Below are 23,456 nucleotides of genomic sequence, written 5' to 3' on the forward strand. Positions count from 1 at the left end.
CTTATATTATGACAATTGTTAATTGGCATTAATTATAATTAATAAAATAAATAATGTCACTTTTCTAATTATTTTATAAATTTTAAATAAATATTTCCTATATACATATATAAATTTGCCATTTGAAAAACAAATTCCACAAATAATATTTAATTTAAAAACAATTTAAATAATTTACACTTTAAATATGTCCATCACTGAGCTCTAACTAAAGATTGCAATTGAAGATTAACTGCGGTCAGCTGTGAGCATTGAGAAGCACTGCGTACGAGACGTTATAAGACAGCAAAAACTATCGAGAACCTGTCCCGGCATGAGCAGATTCGCCGTCGTCGAAGCGCTGGAACGGTCGAGGGAACGAAGCAAGAACCGTGAAGGTGAACCGGGCAAGCTTCACGGGACGGGACGATATTTCGGGCGCCCTGCACGCGCGAGCAGGGACAGTAGATAAATAAATTTCGGACCAGCCTATTCCTGGCAAGAAGTAAATAATCCGCCGCGCGACGCTGTCGCGATAAAAATCTATTCCCGGTGACTCAGACAAATCTCTGGAAACAGATCTCCGTATCAAATTTCCGGCACTCGAAACGAATCCCCCCAAGTCACGTCGCACAGATCGTTGTTCGCGTTATTGTCATTATTCTATTATCGCGCCATTTACAGGGTTAATCAGGACGATTGCGACGTTTAGTTAGATGTGAGACTGCATATTATTATCCAACAATGTAATTGACAATCATCATTTCTTGCCAGTTGTGTTCCCGATCGCGTCAAATAATCATAATTTAATTATTTTTGGAGCCGCGAAACGGACGAACCGGCTATTCCAGGATATTCTCATATCGACAGCATCGCTTCGAAGGTATTAGATGGCTGTATCTATAGAGCTGCATCGACTCGGCTTCAATAATTCAGAAGCCTGATCGGCCGCGCCGCCGATATGTCTGTGGTCGCTGCCAATAGCCTGCCAACCATCTCGTGCAGCTTTTGCCACACGTGCAGCAATGACTGTACCGACAATGCACACGTGTTCCGGATGCGAGGAATCCCTATTTCATGCAAAAAGAGCGCGGTAGTTCCACCTAAGCGTAGTTCCTGTGACGCGTTGCTGTTGTGGAAATTTTTCGTTCGAAATGCTAACGGAATGCTTATCAGCTCATCAATTTTTCAACGCGTGGTTTAAATTAATGCGTGAGCGTCTCATCTTTACCTTCACAAAAATAAAATCCTTAACTTCATTTAATACGCGGAGAGTGAGATTTCCATAAATATGCGCGCGCGTACCGCGAAAATTGTTCCATTTGTGCGAAAGTTGCATACAGTTATGGCTATTTTATGTATATCACGTTTAATTTTGAAAAATTAGATTTATTCTAAAAGGGTTAAAGTTTGGTTGCGCCGCGCGCGAAGTTACGCCATTTGTGCCCTCGCCACTAAAAGCGGGAGTTGCTAACTCGATTAAAAAATTGCACCGCTAGCTACAATCAGCGAGACTCGGAGGTTGGCCGTTCGTTCGTTTCCCCGGTAATTTTCCATCGGGGCACTTTGCGTGGGTATAGCAATTTTCTTCTTATCCGTGTCACCGCGCGGGATCGTCGGTTAACCGATGTTTGCCACCGCTAATGAGAACAAAGTACTTTTACCGGAAGAAACGGGCGTCGCTTTTTTTTTTCTGCGCATCCGCGTATCCGTGGCTCAAACTGAACCATACACCAGAATTTATGTTGACTGAACAGCGACGTGACCGGAACAACAACATATATATACTTTCGCCAAAAACACTGTATCTTTTTGAATGTTTCCTTTTCGCGCGTGCAGTGCGGTTCTGTCCGCCAAATAAAGTCCGCCAAAAATCCGGTCGTTTCAACGAGACGTAAAAAAAATTCTACAGCTCTGTGTGTGTGTCTATGTGCGTGTTTGTCTCTCTCGCTTAACTGACAAAAAGCCGACTCGAAATGCCAACGTGAGGTCGATTGGCCCTCGGCCAGCAAACCGACGTCGTGTAATTCGATCATCGTGTAAACTTGCGGTTCCGAGCATTTATGTAATTCTCGCCATTTCCTTCGCTACACGGTTTTCCTTTTAGCCGAAGAGTCGATCGGCCGACAACGTCCCTAGCCAATTTCGCATTCATCGGAATACCGGATGACATTCCACGAATCGCGAACGCTTTCGGCCGAACTCGTAACTTTGTTTCATTGACGCGATAGAGAGTACAAAAAAATACGCAGAAATATTCATCGTACAAATAACAATAATTATTTCAATCATAACGGTAATAATAATATTTATACGATATGGCTGATGTTGCTAATTGCAATTTTATTTCCATCATCAAAATTAATATATTCCCTATTAATAAGATTCATTTAATGCGCTGTATAAAGATTGTTGCTTTATACCAGTTTTCGTTGATACGATTAATTGGATTTAATAAACCATTCGACTGAAACCAGATAAATAATCCATTTTCCTACACACGCGGTATGCAATGAATCAATCGATAGCACATACACGCGGCAATCGCACATTCGTATATTTAATAATACACAAAAACATAACACATTGGAGGACCGATAAATTTATGCAAAACGTAGCCCGAATATAATTATAATACGCTTGATCGGAGAACAAAGGCAATTTAAATGAGATGGATTTCGGCACCTAATCGCATTGGTATTAAATACGCCACAAATTCGCTCATGCACAGCAAGAAAAAATTCGAAAGGAAAATAATCAATGTTTTAACATATAAATTATTCAAACACTAACTCGAAATAAATTATTTTTCCTACGAATAATTCCTTCATCGAGTAACGCAAACGCTCCATACAGCACAAAGCGCGCGTCGCTTTGCCGCTTTGAAATATTCGATTTCGCATGCGACCACCAATTTGGTTAAGCAAATACTATCGATAGTAGGCCGGTACGTATATATTTACCAGCGATCGAATAACCGGCGCGTTTTACGCGCAGGAGGCCAAAGAGATTGATAGCCGTTCGTGTTTTTTCGAAAGTAGATTAACATTTGAAGAGAGCGACGAAAAAGGGCAGGTTAGTTTCCCCACACTTGATCCAAGTAAAAACACTCGCAATTGATCGCGGTTAACTTATGTTTTCTGGGGGAAAAAAAAAAAAAAAAAACCGGCACAAATATCTCGCATGCGTGCATTAATTTAAAAAAAAAAAAAAAATTGTATTCCCTTATTCTTAAATAATACATCTCGTCGCGTGTTTAAGAGAAATTATAAATCTCCTCTCAAATGTAACCTTATTAAGTCTTATTGTCAGTAATTAAAAGATAAACATAAGTAAGTAAGATTATAAAGCGAAACCGCGTGTTTTTCGTATATCTGCCGCAATAAAACCTGTTGAATCGACCGCCGTAAAAAAACTCATCGTGTCGCAATTAGCGAAACAGGCTCTCGAGATTCCCGTCGGTGATTATATTCGCGTAAGATTAGCGCCAAGTTTACCGGTCGGCGAATTTTAGTCGAGAGATGTCTTTTTGGTGACACCGTGCGCACGCGGGGACTGACTCATCGACCGAAAGATATTGATTTCTCCTTCCCTTCGCGGGTAACTGATTAGATCGTGTGTAAACGGCCCGTATAAACTCTATACGGAACCTGATGATTCGATCGATCCACCGCGTAACTCATGCCATGCTACAGCATCGAGATACAATCACGGTATATATATTTTTTTTTTTTTTTTACGCACGCAAATGTATTGTTCGATACTGTTATAGCTTCATTTACGCTTCATCTCGTACGACGATATTTGAAAGTGCATTTGAGAGTCATATAAAAAAAAAAAAGATAGAGAAAAATTTATATGTTGATATAATAATTTAAATTTATATATGTACATATTACAAAGAAAAATTTGTTTCCAAAAACAAGGTACCATCATATACGTAATGATATATCTCAATAAAATCAAATCGGATCACGCGTAACATAATCCAAAGCATATATTCTGTTTTTTCTTTTTTTTTTTAATTACATAAGAAAAAGTTCTCTGTATAATATATAAGCTTTTGATTGATGTAATTCATCATTAAAGTCGATCTTTGAAATTGGGAGGGAAAGAAATTGAAACTGTTAGAGAGTTTATATTTAATCCCATTATTTAAAATCACTTTTTAAGAGCTCGCTCGCCATTAAATTTCGAGTACGAGCTTCGAACGCCGAACTTTCCATTGTTCGTGGACCGATACAGTCATACGCGTGACGTCAAAGTGTCAGACAAGGTTAAGACATAAGTAAGCCACGTGGAACGGAGCGAAATGTTGACGAGATTTCCGTCTCGCTTGCCAACGACGTCTCGAGCATTCAAATTTTTGCGTATAAATAGAGGACTGATGTCGCCTGCTTCGCAAAATAATTCGAAGAACGCGAAATCTATCACAGACTTTCTAATTTCGGTTTCCACAAAAAGAGATCCTACAGGTGGCAACTCGTGTTTGCGTAAGACTTCGTCGTACGTACACACACGCGCGATTTAATAGAGAAATTTCATTAGCTCCACCGAAAACACATATGGAGACGAGCAAGGTTAAGACTAAGGTAAACGAAGGTCGCGCAACAGGCGGAGATTCTCAGAGAGAGAAAGATAAATAAAAAAAAAAAATCATTCTTTACGTGAAAAAATTACTCTTCTTCGTAGCTAAGATCGTAGCTCTTTTCGTCGAGACGTATAATCTGTAAACAATTCCGATTGCGTAAATCATGATTACGTATTTATTACTTTGAATGAGGAATAGACGCGATAACATGTATAGAGAAGACTCCCGATGCCGCGATAAAAAATTGTATCATTGGAAAATTTCTTTTCATATTATAATATAGGCTGAAAAAAAAATTGCGTGAGATTTTAATTAATTTAAAAATGAACACCGCACACACAAATTAGATACTCGATTTTATTCGTATTTCTACGCTTTTAAGATCATGACGTGGATTTTAAAAATATTTCTGTTGTACACGATCAATGAATTTTGATCAACCAAGGAAAATATTTTCGCCCGCACACACGAAGCGCGTCCAGACGCTGACGCATCGGGCATATGTAATTCTTTTTCTTTCTTTCTTTACCAATGGTTCTCAATCGTGAATCTTCAAGGTTATTCCGTAAAACATTCGTGGCGACGCGGAACTAAAATCGTTAGCCTTTTAATTATTGTTCAATCTGATTATTCATACACTATGTATATATAATTGAAAGAGTAATTGTGCTATCTCACGCTCTTCTCTTATATATGTACTTTGTACAAAATCGAAAAATTCATCCTTACTCATCGCTTTCAGAATTCGTCGCTTCGATATTTTCGAGCAAGAGTCAACATCAAGACCGTTATCAACAATTCCCATTAGCGTTGCCGGTATTAAGTATCCAAATATGTACTTTCTACGTGCATCTTGTCGTCTGTCTGTGAATAATTAGCGATGCCCGACGATCGTACCTACTGTATCTACACACTTTAATCTCATATCTCGCGCAAAACATCGGGCGCTTGCAGCTGCAGCGGTCCCCGGTCCTACAATGTAACGGACAAATACTCGGGCAAATAGCCCGTATTGCATATTTATATGCAATGCCAGCTCGTTGTTTTCGCCGCATACTCGCCCGGATAATAACGGGCCGTTAATATTTGCGCGTTAACCGTGTGTACGCGATGCAAAAGTGAATAATATGCCACATTAGCCGATCGCGGCGGTAGGCTTATCGGCGAGGTCGCTTATAATTATCGCTTTCCCGTCCGCGTTTTCAAAGCGGATCGTGTTACATAATTATGACTTGCGCCTGGGATAAAGGTTATTTGACCCGCGTACCTTTTGTTAATTCGACAATGCGATTAATCGATAATAAAATTATAATTGATTGAGAGGAAGAGAAAGAAAGAGAGCGTGCAATCGTTTGTCTAACGATTCGCAGAAATACGTTTCATATAAATATTTATACGTCAAGTACTGCTGGAAGTGTATATGTTATACTCTGAATGACGATCTTAATCTTAGAAAGTTGAGAAAAAAGCAAATGGTGATTAGCAAAATTTTTAAACGAAAGAAAAAATTGTTACAACACATGTTAAAATTAAAATGTGATAACACTATCTCCTGAAATAACTATACGAGAAAAAAAAATTTTTATCAAAGTAAAATTGCAAGCGTAAAGAATAGAAGGCATAGAAAGGGAAAGAGAGAAAGAAAGAAAAAGAAAAGGAAAGTTAATTGGTTTGAAGAATGCCGGATCCTCGAACGATTTCGAAAAATACGGGGCACCAGGTAATCGTCCGTGTTATTCATAATCCTTAAAATTCGAGAAACGTCTATTGTTATATGAAATACACAGTCGAAGCAGTGGATAAGCGAACGAGAAAAAAAAGCACAGCACATAAAATATGCGAGAAAGAATAGACAGAGATGAGAGAAGCACAAGAGGGAAGATAAAAATGAAAAAATAAATGTCTTCAAGAAACTCGGTTCGGAAAAATCATTACGAATCCATCCAATTTTCAGCGGTATCCCATTTTCTTCGGTAAGACTTCGATTTCACGACCTTGAGCATTTCGAGAAATTATCCGAAGAACAGTCACGAAGAGAAGTTACGAAAACGTGGTCCGCATTCTGAAGCACGCGCGAACACGTGGTCGAGAGACGGGGAACGCGATCGATACTTTGAAAGTATCGCTAGTTTAGACAGCGGAAACTGTCGCGTGGAAAGTTTCGCGACACCGAGTATCAGCGCGAAAATATCGATACCGTAATATCGTTACTCTAAATGTATAGACGGGAAACTTGCAGTATACGCGCAAATATAAACAAAGTACAATATTTTTGTTTGCCGTTGACAGTCCACAAGGCGAGCGCTAACTACTCGCTTTTTTTAACGAAAGATATGAAAAATGCATTCTTTTATTATACAAGATAAAAATTCACGTAATCAAATTAAAAAAAAAAAAAAAAAAAAAAGAGCAATTGTAGAAGAAAAAAGAGATCGAGCGCGCTATCAACTATCGAAAGAAGGGATCGCAACATTACGCAAGAAACCTTAGGCATACACTTGACCCACCGACATACTTTCACTTTTTTCCATTCGGAGAGCGAAAATGCGAGGCTGCCCGTCCCTTTTGGAACGCGTCAAGATAGTCGATCGAAATCACAAAGGTCCGACCATCGTCCCGAAGCGAACACGCGCAGGTATCGAGGGCGAAAGTTCTGCGATGAAAGTTTGTTCCGAAAAAACTCCCCGAAAACTCTAACAAGCTCATCAGCCCCAACTTCTTGCCTTTTTCACACGCCCCCTTTGAACTTCGTCCCAACAATAGTTAGATAAATCCCAAGGTGATATATATTATACAGGTAATATAGTTCAAAGTTATTGTCAGCGACATCAGCTGCATAATTAGTGGTTAAATATCTGCTTTACAGAATCAAGATACATGTCATTTTGTATGCCAATTAAAAAAATAATTAAATAAAATTTTATAAACTTGCTACAAAGATAATAAAAAAAAATATCACATATCAGAGATATTATGTATAATATCCTTTATAATTTAGAAATTATTAATGACTCAACATTTTCGACAAGAAAAAATTCTTCAGATTTATTAGAAAATCTGCTATTAATCTGCTATAAATGAACACGCAGTGATTTTAGAACATTTTTTCTATAGACATATACAACATATATACATGTATCGGACTGGTCTCAATTTTCGAAACGCTATTATCTATGAGTGTATTGTATCTGCCATGAGAATTGCCGAGTATTCACAAACATTATGAATGGTTCTTGACCTCAATGAGTGCAAGTTCTATTGCATTCGCTGCGCTTCGTTGACGTGTTACCAGTGTTCGCGTTGCATTACCAATTGCGTCATTAAAATAAGCATAATTATAAGCATTTATCATTTACTAACGCGAACATTGAGCATCATGCAAATTGAGCATTACTGTCAAATTATTTTTCAAAGGAAACTTGTAAAATGTAGGACTTTCTCTGCCTTTGTTCTTTCCGCCTCTTTGCGGCCATAGATCTTGTTACATCCCGTTATACTGTTGTACAAATTAATTGCCCATTGTTATCCAGGTTTACCGGTTTGAAAACATATTTACAAAATCGCAGATACTTCGGTCCAATTATTTTCAATATCAATTGAGTTTATGTAAAAGAGTATTATCGCGCAAAAATATTGAAAAAAAAGAAGATAAATAGAGAGAGAGAAATAGAAAGAGAAAGAATATACAGGATATATTATATATATGATCGAAATAATATATCTCCTAAACGAGAGAATGTTTTTCCGTATACTACCTTCTATCTGTAATATTTTTTCAGCTGACAATACCATTTCGCTTTATACACGAAATACTGAATATCATCGGATACAAATGACGTCAAACGTATCAGATAACAAACATGCAATATTCCACATGTTTCGATTATTACATTTTCCACGCATGTTGCAAATTTTATCTCTCTGTAATCCGATTTATAGCACGCACAAAAGTGTCCTGTGTACAACACAATATTCTAGGATTAATCATTTCATCAGATCTTGAAACTTATTCGAAATATCTTGCATTAAATACTTTGCGTTATTTTAGCGAGTGTAAAATTTAAACAATACCGGATTTTCACATCCCCGTCGCATTTTGAAAAATTTTTATTCGTTAAATATCATATTTTATTGAAAATAACATTTCAATGAAAAATATCTAAGTATAGAATGTTCTCGTAAAATTCGCGCAAACTTATAATTCGAGGCTCCCCCCCTTTATGAAAATATCACATCTCCAGAGTTTCCGCAAGTGAAAGCCGTCCCGGGTTTACGGAGGGTTAATTTCTTGCATTCGACGTTGCCCGAGTCCCCTTTGTTCGTCCCCATAGCTATTATGTCGGTGCCTCCGCAACCTCTCTTTCCATCGCGTTCCTTTCTTCGCCTACCTCCATCCACCATCACAGGCAGAGCAAGCGTCTCAACAAAGCGCGGTGAGGGAGGAAGGTGAGAGGAGGGTGAGAGGGGGGTGAGAGGAGGGTGAGAGGGGGGGAGGGGGAAAGAAGGCGGAGGCTTAATAATTCAAATGTTTACCGTCGCTTTCAAAGATAAGCTGCTGATAAAAGCGTGCACTCGTACTCGAGCTAATATACACGACGGACTTGAAATTATGCGTGTGCACACGCAGCATGCACGCGCAGATGTATTGTATAACATGCGAACGTAATTCTCGGTAACGACGACTCACATTCTATACGCGTATCCATGGCGTGTTGTCCACATACGCAGTGCGCAACAGATTAATCTTCGATCGGCGCGTCCCGATTGTCAAGACGTCACTTCCATTAAATCACCGTCACGCAGACGGTAACCTCGTTTCCGCGCCGGCAATGTGATCGAAGAGAACCTTCACCACGCGAACCACACAAAAGCTTCGTAAAATATAGCGTAAAATATAAATTATGATTTTAAAAAAAGTGTAAAATTTTATATTTGCCGAGAGTTTTTCATAAAAATACAATGTAAAACTAGAGCATTCGAAATTTTACAATGACACTCTTTAATATATATTGAGAAAATGATAAACGCAAAATGTATATTATCAATTTAAACAATTAATATATATTAAAAATATATACTATATACATTTTTTTGTTAAAAAAAAAATACGTATAAAACAATCTCTTATAAAAAATTTGATTAAAGATTCCATTGTTAAACAAAATATCCCGAATTTATCATCACAATAGTTGAATCGGTTGAATAGTTTGATCAGTTTGGACTCGAATAATATGAGAGAGAGATTTAGGCACAACTGAATACGTCGAGTACGCAATTACGCATGCAAAATGAAATTATGTCGCTCGTCAATACGCAACGCGTCCATCCAAGCGCGACATTGTTTCGAAGAGTGCGATCGGCAACAATGCTTCGTTTCGCAATAATTTCATAGCGCTACCAAGAGTAATACACCTTTGCCAGAAACGTTCCGGCGAATGGACCGCGAGCGACATATCCAACGCGCAAATTACGCGCCAGATTATTTCACGCGACGATTGTGCCAACCGGTGTCGTCGCTTCACTATCGTCACACGTTTTTATCGCACCTACTGTCACCTCAAAATACATGAGAGACATTTCACGAGAGAAATATTATTTTACGTATATTTCTCTGTCCCAAGAATAACATATTATTTTGTAATTGCATACATATTTCATCTCTTTAAACAATAATATAAAGATTAAAATTCATGTTATTTTTTGTGCTTAATTTTTTTTTAAATATTTTTCTATTTTTCTTCTTAATATTTCTTTCTAAAACTATGTCATGCATTTAAATAATCTATTTTTAATGTAATGAATATTAGTAATAATATATAAAGTCTGTCGTTTTATTTTTATCGCGAAAAATATTTTTTATTGCAAGCCACTAATCATCAGTTGACGAAAGGATGACAGGACTCAGCAGGTGCAGCTGTTCAAAATCATAACGGTAAAGTATTAGTAACAATGCAAATGCCCGGTGTCCCGAGCATGTGCAACACTTGGTATAAGGACGAACAGCTGCGAGCAGCTGCATCCAGCTCGTCTCCGAGGGTTTTCTAAGGTGAAACAAATGATTTAGGGCGCGAACGGAAGAGAGAGAAATAGAGGGAGGCGCCGATTCTCGAATAACATTTTCACCAATATGGCGAAAGGTCGTATTCGTGAAGTCCTGGATGAGTGAAACGGCTCGACGAAAATACTGGGTTATGATCAGAGAGATATCTGACGTAAGGCAGCTGTCGATGCCTCTTGGTTACTCGACCGGAACTAATAAACGATCGCGAATGCCAACCAACGCACGGATTCAAGAAATATTTTGCGATATTACGTGGGCGCGCGCAAAGTGTCGGATATTTAAATTTAAAACTCTGTGAAATGTGAAAAAAAGCTATCCAGGACTATAACATGTCATCTTGATTAATATAATAGTTTCCATAATTTTTATCGAATCAAGAATAAAGCAAAAATTTAAGTAATTTAAATACCAAATATTATAAAAGATTTGTATATTTTTTTTCTTTTCCTTTTTCTTTTTTAATTCATAATCCAACATGCATTATAAATAGAGAGAAGACACTCAGCTGTCTAACATTAACCTCAAATCAGAATTGATGAAAACCAGCCTCAATAGAAATGAGTCAAATAAACGGCGCTCCACGGGATATAATAATCCTACTGCTTTTGGTATGTGACTGTAAAGCCGACCCGTTTGTTTGCAGTGGAACGTCTGTTCAGAGTCACACTAATGAGTCTCGGAATCTAACAGTCGAGAGGTAACGACCCGTTGACCCTGACACACATACGTCTTGATTGAATTTTCGAGAAGCTATCCGACAAAGTTGTTTTCCCGAAGAAAGCTGAATATTGGCAATACGAGTTTTTCATTAACTTTTAAATAACATGTTTTATTTCTTTTCTTCTTTTCTGATTCACGATTGCGGTTTGTCAAGCCTCACTGTGATTATTTGCAAAAAAAAAGTAGAGAAAAAATTATTTTATTAAAGAAATAGCATAAGAAACACTACTACACCACTATTTTATAATCTGCAAAAAATATACCGGACAAAATCACTTTTTAGAATTTTAATTCTATTTTGCAAAAAAAAAAGAAAAAGAAAAGAAAAGAGGATTCAACCACAAATCGCAGATTACAAACCACGTTTTGCCCGAATCTATTACAAAAGTCATTCTCCGTTATTTTTCCTCGATGAAAGCCACGCGACCTGTCATTATGTCGCGACATTTTTATCGCGCAAGAATATCGGCGGCGTTCATCGCACGGTGATGGAATTAATTAAAGTATCTCTCTCCGCTCGGTGGGTGGATGGCGCGCGGTGGATGTCGAAATTACTCACTTCCTGGTTGAAGAGCCTCGGATTGTTCGTTCGACACGAGAATCAAGGCGCGTTAAGCTCCGCTTACAACGGGTCATTTTCTACAATAATTAATATTATTTTGTGCTCGCGGCGCAAAACACAATTATAATAGCGGAAAGTTAGAAAGCGCGTGTCCCCCCTCCCCCTCCCTCTCCCTCACATTCCTGAAATATCATCTTCGGGGGAAAAGCGGTACTCGCGACATCCCTCCCCATGCGCCTCGCGAAGGTCTATTATTTTAATATTCACCAAACGCGGTATCGCACAAAAACTTTTACGTGACAAGAATTTTCCATTCACCTGCACACGTAGAGCGACTAACCAATTTCACCATGTACATACCAAAAAACCATTTTCCAGGGAGGGATATAGCCAAAATACGCATGATAGCGGGAACGCTTCCGCGGCTTACGCGTAACAAGAAATTGATTTTTGGCAGCGGGAAAAAAAAACAGAGAGAGAAAGAGAACGAATAGTTTACGCGACCAAAAATTGTGCACGCAATCTCTCGGTAATCCGATCTAATTAACGAGGAAACGAGTGATCGGATTATCGAAAGTTTGCATTATTGGTTGCACAATCGGCGGTTTTGTACAAAATTGTTTTCAAAACCGGCCGATACAAAGGTTATCCACGAAGAATATCGTACTGAAAAATGGCGTTATTTTCAATGGGTCGTCGCTATTCTGCCGATTTATTTACGGAACGAATCCTTTATTTCAACCGTGTTCTAGAAATCGACAGTGAGATATTTCATATCGATATCGTTTTTGTCAATCGTTCCATCAAACACGATTCAAGACATAATATATTTCTACTAGTAACCGAATATTTTCACAAATTAATACAAATACTCTACACTACGTTCAGGTAAAGACGAGTGAAATTCATAAGCAAACAGAAATAATGCAATTTCTATCTACTGATAAGTCTGGAAAAGTCGCTTCAATTGCGGCAAAGAAATTAAAATTGCTTTGCTTTAAACTACAGAACGATTACCATTAACAACAGCCGGAATCATGGCCGCGTATTCATGATTATTAGCCCGTTTGCTAATTTGTCGTCCTCGACGACAGGCCGTCTCTAAAGACAGACGGGCCTGCGCCGTGAATATTACGGCGGCAGTTAATTTTCAGTATCGATCTCATCCCGCGCGCAACGAGGGCGATTTAATTAATTAATTTCCCGCGACATGAGTTATATACAAGTATCCTGTTCGACGTTCAATCGCCGAGAAAATGGAGCCGGGCCTTTTCCGAGATGACGTCTAAACACACTCATACAAACATACATTGAACCCTCTCGTCTCTCCCGTAAACAAGAGAAACGATGCCTCGAAGAGGCGGGAGAGAAATCGGCGGATAAATGTATTGGAAAAATTCATATTTAAAAATATGCGTTGTATATTTGTTTTAGCGGATAATATTATATTTCGTTTGTGTTATTTATTTTATCGATAAATAGATAGATAAAGTTATTTGTAAAACAGCAAGCTCTTCATTTGTTCAATCATTCCGTAAAATGTAAGAATTTATCGAGCGCAGAGCTTACATAAAAAAAGATTCTCGTGTCATGTCGGCTCTTAAATTACGCGCGTTTCATGCCGAATGAAATCGTGTTTCGCGTCCCGCGAAACATCACGTCAATGCCACGCAAACCCGTGCGCGTTGCTTATTTTTCCACCAGATAGTTTCCGGTGGGTGTTTACCCGAGCGGAAGGCTCCGACAGAGGTAAAGAAAAGAGATGGGGGAGAAGGAGAGAGAAAGAAAAAAAAAGAGTCCTCTTTACTCTTCTCACGATGCTACTTTCTGCCGCGGAAAACTAGCCGGCGGTTTGGAAACCGCAAATCGCAAAGCAGGGAAATCGTGCGGAGAGACCCAAAGAAAGAGAGAGAGAGAGAGAGAGAGAGAGAGAGAGAAACAGAAAGCACCGGGAATATCACCGCGTAATCGATTACCGGAGAAGAATCGTCCTCTTATTACTCTAGACAACCGCTTTGCGAAACATTGCAAAACGAATGCCAGGTCGGTCGACGGTTGATGCGATCACGGACAAACAAATGTCGGAAGGAATCCAGATCGACAGCCATATAAATATGCGGATGCTCGGGAATTTCAGCCACGAGATTCGTTCGGCGGGATGTACAAGTCTAAAAATCTCGCGCAAAAAAGAATTCAATAAGAAAAGGAAAAAAAAAAAAAATACAAATAGAAAATTTTCCCACCGCCGGATGTTACGCATATCAAATTCTTTATTAGGATTTCTCTGTTGTCCCTTGCCCCCATGGGAGACATTTTCCCAGATATAATCCGTCCTTACAAATCTCGGATCGCGGAAGAAGAATCGACGGGGCGCGCGCGACGCAACGACCATAAACGTCGAAATGAAAAAATATGATACGCCTCGCAAACCCAAAATACGAGAGGCGCAACCTCCGGGCGGGAAGAAAGTAGGAGAGGAGTACAAGTTCGAAAGGAAATATTCCGCTCGCACGCGGCAAGGCAGAAGGAGAATTGATGGATTGCTTTGCGGGAGTCTGACGACCTTGATGATTGAAAGAACTCGCATACTACACGGTTGTTCGTTTGACTCAAATGCCATTTAAATGAATTTAATGAATCAAATATTCATAGCGCTTATTTCGTAATGAAACTTTACAACGATATGTTTAAGTGAACTTTGCCGAAAATAAAAGAGAAAGAAGAAATCCAAACGCAATTGACAAAAGAAATAAAATGACAAGCTGCAAACAGCTGTACAAAATATAAAGATATTATTTTTGGAAAGAAGATAATAAAAAATATTTCGTCATCATAAACACACTTGCGTGTGTTATAGATTTTAAATTCTATTATATCATAAATTTAATTGGCGTGCAAAAAAAAACCATTACGCCATATCAATATATAAAAAGTATAGATAGCAAGATAACACGAAGCTGAGTTTACATTACGATCTAATCATTCCGAAATTGATTATTACAATTTTAATTAAGACTACAGTTATCAGCTGACTAAAGTATCTTTCGCAAAAGAGAAAAAGAGATTATTAACTTGTAAGAGCAAAAAGAACAAATTGATGCGCTTAATAAATCCTTTAATATCTCGGTTATGAGAAGTATTTAGTCGCCTTATAGGACCCTAAGATCGTTCCAGCGCATGCTCAGCATTCTCAGCATAGGGTTCCCATAAATTGCAAGTATGATACGTCCTGAAAACGTCGGCTCGAGTGCTTTAATACTAAACGACGAAGAGAGGAACGAAAAGAAAGAAAAGATTAAAAAGGATGACACGTCGGGTCGATATCAAGGTAAACTGAGACACCTAACGTGTGTCCGCAACTCGCGATGCAGTCGCATAAAATATCAGCAAAAGGATTTTTCCCAGCCCCTGTCAGCGTTTCTTTGAAACTCGATAATAATAATGTAGCTAACCGATAAAATTCATCGCCACGATTATCCGACAGCGCGATAAAAACATATTTCCTCCGATATTAATATTTATATTAAATATAATCGTTAATTCTTTGCGGTCAGAAAATAGCGATATGTAGAAAATATAAAAGCCCATTTACTCTCTTTCTTTTTTATCCTTAATAAAACGATATTATTACATATTTACGAATAAATTATTCATAATAAAATTAAAAAAAAAAAAAAAAACTTTGACGATCCGCATTAGAAGACGAATATCAAGGCGAAACAGCAGAATCTAATGTCGGTTCCTCGAAAGCATTCGAGGCTAAACGAAAGAACTTGAATTCTCGCGAATTGCGAAACGCGTTTCGCATAGTGATGAGCCGCGACGATGTAAAGCCGCCGACGCGACGAGGCCAGGAAGAGGGCCCCGACGATAGCGAGAACCGGTTTCCGCGACTTGGACGGCAAAAATGGTTTTAATCGTAACCCAGGTGTAATATCGCGGGGCACAGGTGCGTGATCGGCGCGGTGCATCATCGGAGAAAATAGCTCTCGATTTCGCGAGCGTCGCGCTCGCGCCGATTACCATTCACGGCGCAAAAATACCCACCTACCTACCTTCCACCCGGGACAGTCTTGGTCATCGATATTCGGATCGCGAACACAATTACGGCCGATATCACCGACCGTGAAATTTTAGGCCAAGATATAGCGTGAATCGCAAAGTAATCGACGTATAAGTCTTAAAAAAAAACAAAAAAAAAACATTATCGTCGAGAGAATATTCCTCCGATCTCTTAACTCGAATACGCTAGAGTCAGCTCGAAAATTTCGCAATTACGTAATCGTAATAAATAGACTGCGGATTAATAAACTCGTAGCGCGAAAACCTTCAACATTCTCGTCTTTCTTATTAGACAGACCACGTTGTACCGCAACTAATCACGATTACAGTGGATTTCCTATTACGTCCACCGGCGACGTTCGCGTACGAACGTAAAAGGTGTGGTTTCTAATTCCCGAGGAGGAGCAATTACACGCGTTAAGTTTCTTCACTCGGTCGTTTGCGAGTCTCGCGTTCGGCTTGGAAGGAGGTACGCTCTGACTGCCAGTTTTTCAGCCTAGTTTCTCTATTGACAATGGCGTCGTTGACGATGACGATAATTTTGCTCAACGAGGCGCGCGGATCTACGAGATACGAATTTCAGCTTCGCCGTCGTAAACGTAAGAGAACGCCGGGATTTTATAGCTATGCATTTAACATAGCTGCATTTTGCTGCAACTTGCGCGCCGTGGAGTAGAGTGGTACTTTGCAGTCAGAAAACCTTCTAAAGCAAATTAGCAGCATTCCGAAGCAAATTGGAATCTCGAAACTACTTAATATATTACTGTAAGTTTTTATAAAAATGAGTTACTCATAAAATTACCGCTCTTAACATTTCTACCCAGTTTCACGTTCCAAATGAGCGCCGATTATTTTTCATACTTTATTAGATTGCGAAATTAAATCAGGAACCGTTAACAATAACGCAAAAACATTTATATATATATATATATGTATGTCGCAAAATTATTTTTCCCAGTTAATACTTCAATTATACTGTATTATTTTTTTTTTTTTTTTAATATTTGTGCATTTTTGCAAATTTTTTTTTTTACTTAAAGCAGATTTAGACACTGCTGCTTCGCGACATTTACATTTTTGTTATTGCATTTCTATTATTTGTATAATTATTTCCAAATATATTACGCACATTTTAAGATCATTAAAGTTATTATTGTATTATAAAATGCGCGTTCAAAGTTCCTTACAATGGATCTAAACGCGAAGGAACGGAGACGCGTACAATGGCGATTCTCACAACCGAAGAACTTGACGTACCGAACCGACGTATCACGCTAGAGTGTACCGTGTACCGTAGTCCAGGCGAACACACGTGCACGGCAATGCACACGTACGAGAGGCCGAGAGAGTTCGAGGAACGCGGCCGTTGCAATGCGGCGCCGCGATAAGCCGCGCAACTATGCGCCACCGGTAGTCGAGCCGAACTTCTGTTTATGGCAGTAATTTTTACGCCTATCGGCAAAAACTGACAGTCTCGTTACCGCTAACTACGCGCCGTAATTCTTATTGATATCGATGCTTTTATCGCTATTTCCGTTTTGTTCTTTCGATAATCATAGCTATTTTCCGAGAAAAAAAATTATTCTTCCACCAGATATGCTTATGTATGATATGAACTTTTTTATTCGAGATTTATCACACACTTTATCATATAAAAACACTATATTTATAATATAATATTTATAAAATAATTTTTCATTGTCTAATTTAGAAATAAAATCATCCCTATTTTATTTCTAAATTAGACAATAGAAAAGTATTCAGTTGTAAATATTATTAATTGTACAAAAATATTATATTATAAATATAGCGTTTTTACATGAAAAAGTGTTTGATAAGTAAAAAAGCAAAAAAAATAAGTAAATAAACAAAAAAAAGTATAGATGAATTCATAATTTCCTTCATCTCCGCTGAGAGAATTATTATAAAATTAATAAATATAATATATAATAAAATTAATAAACATTCGTCGTTCGTATGAATACAAATAGAATATTTATGCGCGATGTCGATCATTTTGTTATGAGCATAACAATTTGTATTAAAAATTCGAATTTTGTTAAAATGCTGAATAAATCAGTGCGCACAATCTCTTTCTCGGATTTCAATTTGCATTTATAAATTTTTGATCCTACTTTGCTGCTTAGTAGAGCACCTAAAATCAACTTTATAATTTCGAAAGAAAGCCACGTGTTTCCGCACGGCAGGAGTGTTATCCCTCCTATCCGTTGCGCGAGACGAGTTGCGCTCCGAAAAGCCGCCGGGAGTCATAAGAACGGCTTTCGAGCGTACTTTTACGAAGTCGACGAGTAAACCGACAGCGTCCATTGAAAACGCATTAAAATAAACAAGGGAGAAAGAGAAAGAGAGAGAGAGAGAGAGAGAGAAAAAGAAAAAGAGAGATGAAAAAAAAAGCCGTGAAAATTCGATAAGTGTCACGCATGCAGGAATCAAACGTCGGTGGCAGCTGGTTTTCAACGCATGGACATGCGCCTTTCGCATCCCGGCACGTTCACGAGGAGAGAGAGAGAGAAACAGGGGGAGAAATCCGCGCGATCTTGGAGCGCGCGCAGCGGGTCCGCGCGCACCGCGTGCGGTCGCACCGCACCGCATGTCGAAAACGATTCCTATTCCGACAACGTGAAAGTTGGCCGGCCGAGCGGAAACGCTGGTCAAGAAGCTTCTCTATTCGCTAATTGTACTAACCGTGTCTACGGTAGGCTCCTCAGGCGACGACGACGGCGATGTCCAGGAAAATCTCCAATGGAATATCTCCCTTTGGCTCCTTTTCGTCTCACTCACAAATCGCGGCACAGACAATAGACCTCGAACACGAAAAAAAACTCTCTTTCGCTCTCCTCTTTCACCAGGTTTTTCGTCTCGGAATTCCGTTCTCTCGTCGCGCCGAAAAGCGACGCGAAAGATTCACACACGCGAGAAATCGTTGCACAAATCGTGGCGACAACGACGATGACGACGGGCAGCGACGGCAACGACAATGACTGCGGATCACGTTCGTTATAAATCGAAGATGTCACGAGTAAGATGGGTAAGACGGGCACAGACACGCGCGCGCGTCGAGATGGAAGGCGTCGCTTATTATACGCGTCGATTGTCGCGAGAAGTCGTTTTGGAGGTTAGGAAGCGCACGACACAACGACGCACCACCGGCTAGCTACTGCTCTCCTTCCTCTCACCGCCTTTCCCTACGAGCTACGCGCGGCAGCCGTCTCTCTCTATCCGTCAGCCCCTCTCACTTCGATTCTCTCTCCCACACGAGGAGTATATACACCGACTGTGTAAGAGTACGATCGCGTCACGTTGTACGCCGTTCATGCACTAACCGATCGTCCATTTTGCCGGGGGTAAACACCGGACGAATGAAAGAAAGAGAGAGAGAGAGAGAGAGAAGAGGGAGAGACAACACTCACGGAGGAAGCAAGAGGGCGTGAGAATGAGACGAACAAAGAAAAAAAATCAAACAGGAGAGGCGCGCACACGTACACACACATACATACCGTCACGTAGGTAGATAAGTGCGAAGCGCAGACAAAGACAACATATAGTTCGAAAGAAGAGCAAACAAAACAAAAAAAAAAAAAAACAGAGTAGGGGGAAGAGAAACACGCCGCGGCGCACCGTGCCGGTTCGCTATACGTAGATATGACAACTTCGAAGCTCGAAAACCGCGGTAACTTCACGCAATAGATCCGCTTAAAAATCATAGGCACGCCACGAGCGGAGACAGAGAGAGGCTGAAACTTCGCTACACACGAATATCGTGGATGCCAGGGGAACGGGCGGTGAGAGGCAAGGGGGCGCGTTCGAGACGAACGGCGCGGCTTCGTGGGGAGAAGGTTAGGCACGACATGCAAGGGAAGAGGGACGCACAGGTAGAGAGAAAGAGAGAGAGAGAGAGAAAGAGAGCTTACCGTAGTCGAGAGCACGAAGGTTAGGTGCGGCGCGGGGCGACGAGCGGGAAACAGCACAACGTTCCGACCCGGTAGAGGGACGCGGGGCGACTGACGCTCCGAGCGGTAGAGGGGGAACGTAGGCTTCGGCGAGATGCTTGGAGGAAAGGGGAGGGGAGGGGGGGGGACCGCACAGCCGGCAACAGCCGACTCGACTCGATTTGTCATCTCTCTCGCACGCTCGGCGCTGCCGGTGACGTCTCTCTCGCTCCTTTGAAATTCGATGTATCGCCGCCGCCGTTCGTCGTCACCGATGTGTTGGAAGCAGCGACGTAGGAGGCGCGTCAGGGTGTATACGGGGTGTCCGTGATATTCGGCGATTACACGCTATTCACCCTTGCGGTCCTCCCTCGTGGAGCGATTTTGCAATGTGCAACGCGTAATGCATTAACGCCTGTAAACGCCTGTTGCAGCTTAATTCGTCCAAACATTTGGTAAATAATCCCGCGATGCTGCGCTATATAAAGTGTAAATTCGTGTAGAGAATGCTCCCGTAGGAAAGTGGAAATAAATGTTCTGCCGAGAACATTTACATAATACGAGTTTGCATAGTACACATGTTGACTGTATTTGCATAATGCGGATCCTGTTTGTATTTGCATAATCCAAATTTCGATTTTATTTCAGCGCGAGTAATATTCTCTATCGTTCGAAAAATAGTCGGTATATCCAATGAAAATTATGATTGTTCAATGCGTCATTCATGACAACTGAGAGTAACCCAGAAAGAATCATTTCGTGCAATTTTTATTATTCAAAGGCAAAACGTATAAAATGAAAATTGCTTTTGTCGTATCTCGTACAAAGGCAGCTATTAATATTTAAAGAATATTAATAAAATACTATTAATAAAATTTAATTTAAATCGCATATAAATTATATTCATCATAAAATTTGAACAATTCTTTTATATCATTCATCTATTCAACCTTTTATATTCATGGTATTTTATAAAAAAGAATGTTTAAAAATGACAGACTCATAATTTTCCATCACAAGATTCTTTCCAAAATTATTTCATTCCCACTTATAACAGTATCGATTGGGCTCACGGATCTCGTTCCTTGGTACTTCTACTCTCTGCTGCTATTCGTCATGCATGAACAAAGAGCGAGCAGAAGAATCCTCTTTATACTCTACGGTTCACCCGGTATATACACACGCAGGACGATCACACGGATGAAAAGAATACAGCTCGGCAAGGTGAGAGAAGGAGCAGGGGAAAGAGAGAGGGATATGGGCCCCGAGGAAGGAATGAGTCGGTGGAACGAGGACGCCTTGAACAAGCGACGAGAGGGATGAAGGTAGAGGGTGAAAGAGAAGGCAGCGGAGGACGGGACAGAGGGACACGGAGTCCGGGGAAACGAACGGGAGACCTTGCGCATCGTGGCCGCGATAGAGAGACCGACACGCTTTGTGTCGAATAGTAGTTGTGTGAAGGAAAGAGAGCCGGGCCTGCAGAAGGGGAAAATACAGAAGAGGGCCCTCGACCGTCTGCGATCCATGCGTATAAAGGCTTTCTCAGACGGCAAAGGTTCTCTCCCCGCTTGACGAGGAAGGGAGGGAGAGGGGAGAAGGGAGGGAGAGGGGAGAAGGGAGGCACGTCCGTGCGCACGGAAACCGGATTGCATTTTACCTTTTGAATATACCATGAATATTTTTTTTTTATGACGCGAGATATGTGTTACTCGATATAGGCCAAATGCCCTGTTTCACGTTCAATTTCGTCCGGGGTGGAGGGGGATATTTTTAGTCACAAACTGCGTATTTTTAAGAACTCGAGTCCCGGGAGAGAGATAGTTAATTTAGACCGATGCCTCTATTAGATGTCATTCTTCAGAATCCGCTCGGAAATAAAGATTAGATTTATAAATGATTGAGAAGAGATAATCTTTTTAACACTTGATGTATCTGGGGTGTGTTGTATATACGCGCGGTACATATGTGTATTGAAAACATTCGATATTCTAAATAAGTAAATTGTACATCTATGTCTATGTCGCAGGATATCGCAAGCAAATATGTTGTACTATAGAATATATAAGGTATCGATCTGTTTGTCTAAAATTTATAAAGCATAATCCTTCTGTAAAATTTCAATGCAATAAAAATTATTTTTCATTTTCATTCATCCAATTGAAAAATATTCATTTTATTTTCATTTATTCCCATATTTACCAGATATTATTACTCGCTTTTATTTTGATTTATTTTTATTATAACAAAATATATATATATATATATATATATATATATATATATATATATATAATTCTTTTGCAACAAAGAGAGAGAATATTTGTACAATTCTTAATAATTACAATCTTTATTTATTATTTCTTATTAGGATTTTAGTTGAACAATGAATCATAAAAAGCTACAATTTTATTAATCATAAAAAGTTATAATTTTATTAAAAATGAAATTGAATTAGTTTCAGAATTTAATACTGAGTATTTTAGAAAAGAAAAAGATACATATGCTTTCCTTTTCATAGATTGAATATAAAATAATTATTTTTTGAGTTTATTAATTATTTATAAATGTCATACTTTATTTATCTATATTTTTTATATTTTTATTTTTATTAATAATTTTTGCACAATTTATTTATCGTACAAATGCATACAATTTACATCCTGTTATATAAGATATTGTTTCTGCTTTTGATTCCAGAATCAAACATTTTGATTGATTACATTGCGTCGATAGATACACATCAGAATTAACTTCTGAAATGTGAAAGCTATAAACATATATGTATTACGATTACATTGCAATTCTGGAAGGGTTAGCACGCACGACGTGGCGCACACGTGCGAGATAGAAAGCAAATCATTGGGAGCGCAATGAATGAGACTCGACGACGAAATCGTCCTTGCTAAATTACGAGAAGCAAGCGGCGTATCACGTATCAAGCAGCTAATCAGTGAAATTCGTTCATTATGCGCGAAATCCCGTGATGTTGTCGTTATGCAATGCGCGATGATACCCCGGATGGCTTAAAGCGTATTAAGCACACCTTTGTAAGGATTACGTAAATTCGATTACGTCGGATAACGTTTTCCTATCGATTGGTCAGAAAATTACTTATAGCACTACGCACGCTTATTTATAAATAGTCGTATTAGTCAGTTGCAGCCACGTAAGTATATTGTAAGTCGCGTTTACATACGTGAGATTACATACGTTTCCGTTTAAACATCCAAGAGAGAAGGAAAGAATTAAGAAATCAATGAAATAAATAAAAGTCATTTGTCTTTGAAAAATCTAAATATACTCGGGCCAGTACGAGACTTTTCAAACACGATTGTTTGTATGATTCAGTACTTAAAATATCGTCACGTGATATTAAAACTCGTTTTCAGTTGTGAAACTAATTTCAACTTTTATTTAACTCCTTATTTTAATCGTTTATTTTAAATCCTTATTTTAATGCTTTATTTTAATCCTCCCTAATTAAAGGTCGATCACAGATTGAACAAAGCTGTCTCTTTATACAACCTCAAA

At 39.2% G+C, this 23,456-nt stretch overlaps 1 protein-coding gene across 22 annotated transcripts in view; it reads right to left on the reverse strand.

The window, feature by feature from the left end:
* The window catches only part of LOC126852195 (polypyrimidine tract-binding protein 1), a 351,818-nt gene that overhangs the window by 248,635 nt on the left and 79,727 nt on the right, over window positions 1-23,456 (reverse strand). Inside the window, exons 1-2 of one of the 22 annotated variants that reach the window (XM_050596717.1) lie at window positions 19,494-19,511; window positions 18,682-18,977 (exon numbers count right to left, since the gene is read on the reverse strand). The exons of 20 other annotated variants lie outside the window; for them this stretch is intronic. The gene's annotated coding sequence lies outside the window, so the exon portion shown is untranslated. Of the gene's footprint in view, window positions 1-18,681; window positions 18,978-19,493; window positions 19,512-19,907; window positions 19,986-23,456 lie in introns of those variants that run through there. One more of the 22 variants, XM_050596720.1, reaches the window with a different exon arrangement.

Source organism: Cataglyphis hispanica, chromosome 10 (genome assembly GCF_021464435.1).
Source record: "Cataglyphis hispanica isolate Lineage 1 chromosome 10, ULB_Chis1_1.0, whole genome shotgun sequence".
NCBI lineage: Eukaryota > Metazoa > Arthropoda > Insecta > Hymenoptera > Formicidae > Cataglyphis > Cataglyphis hispanica.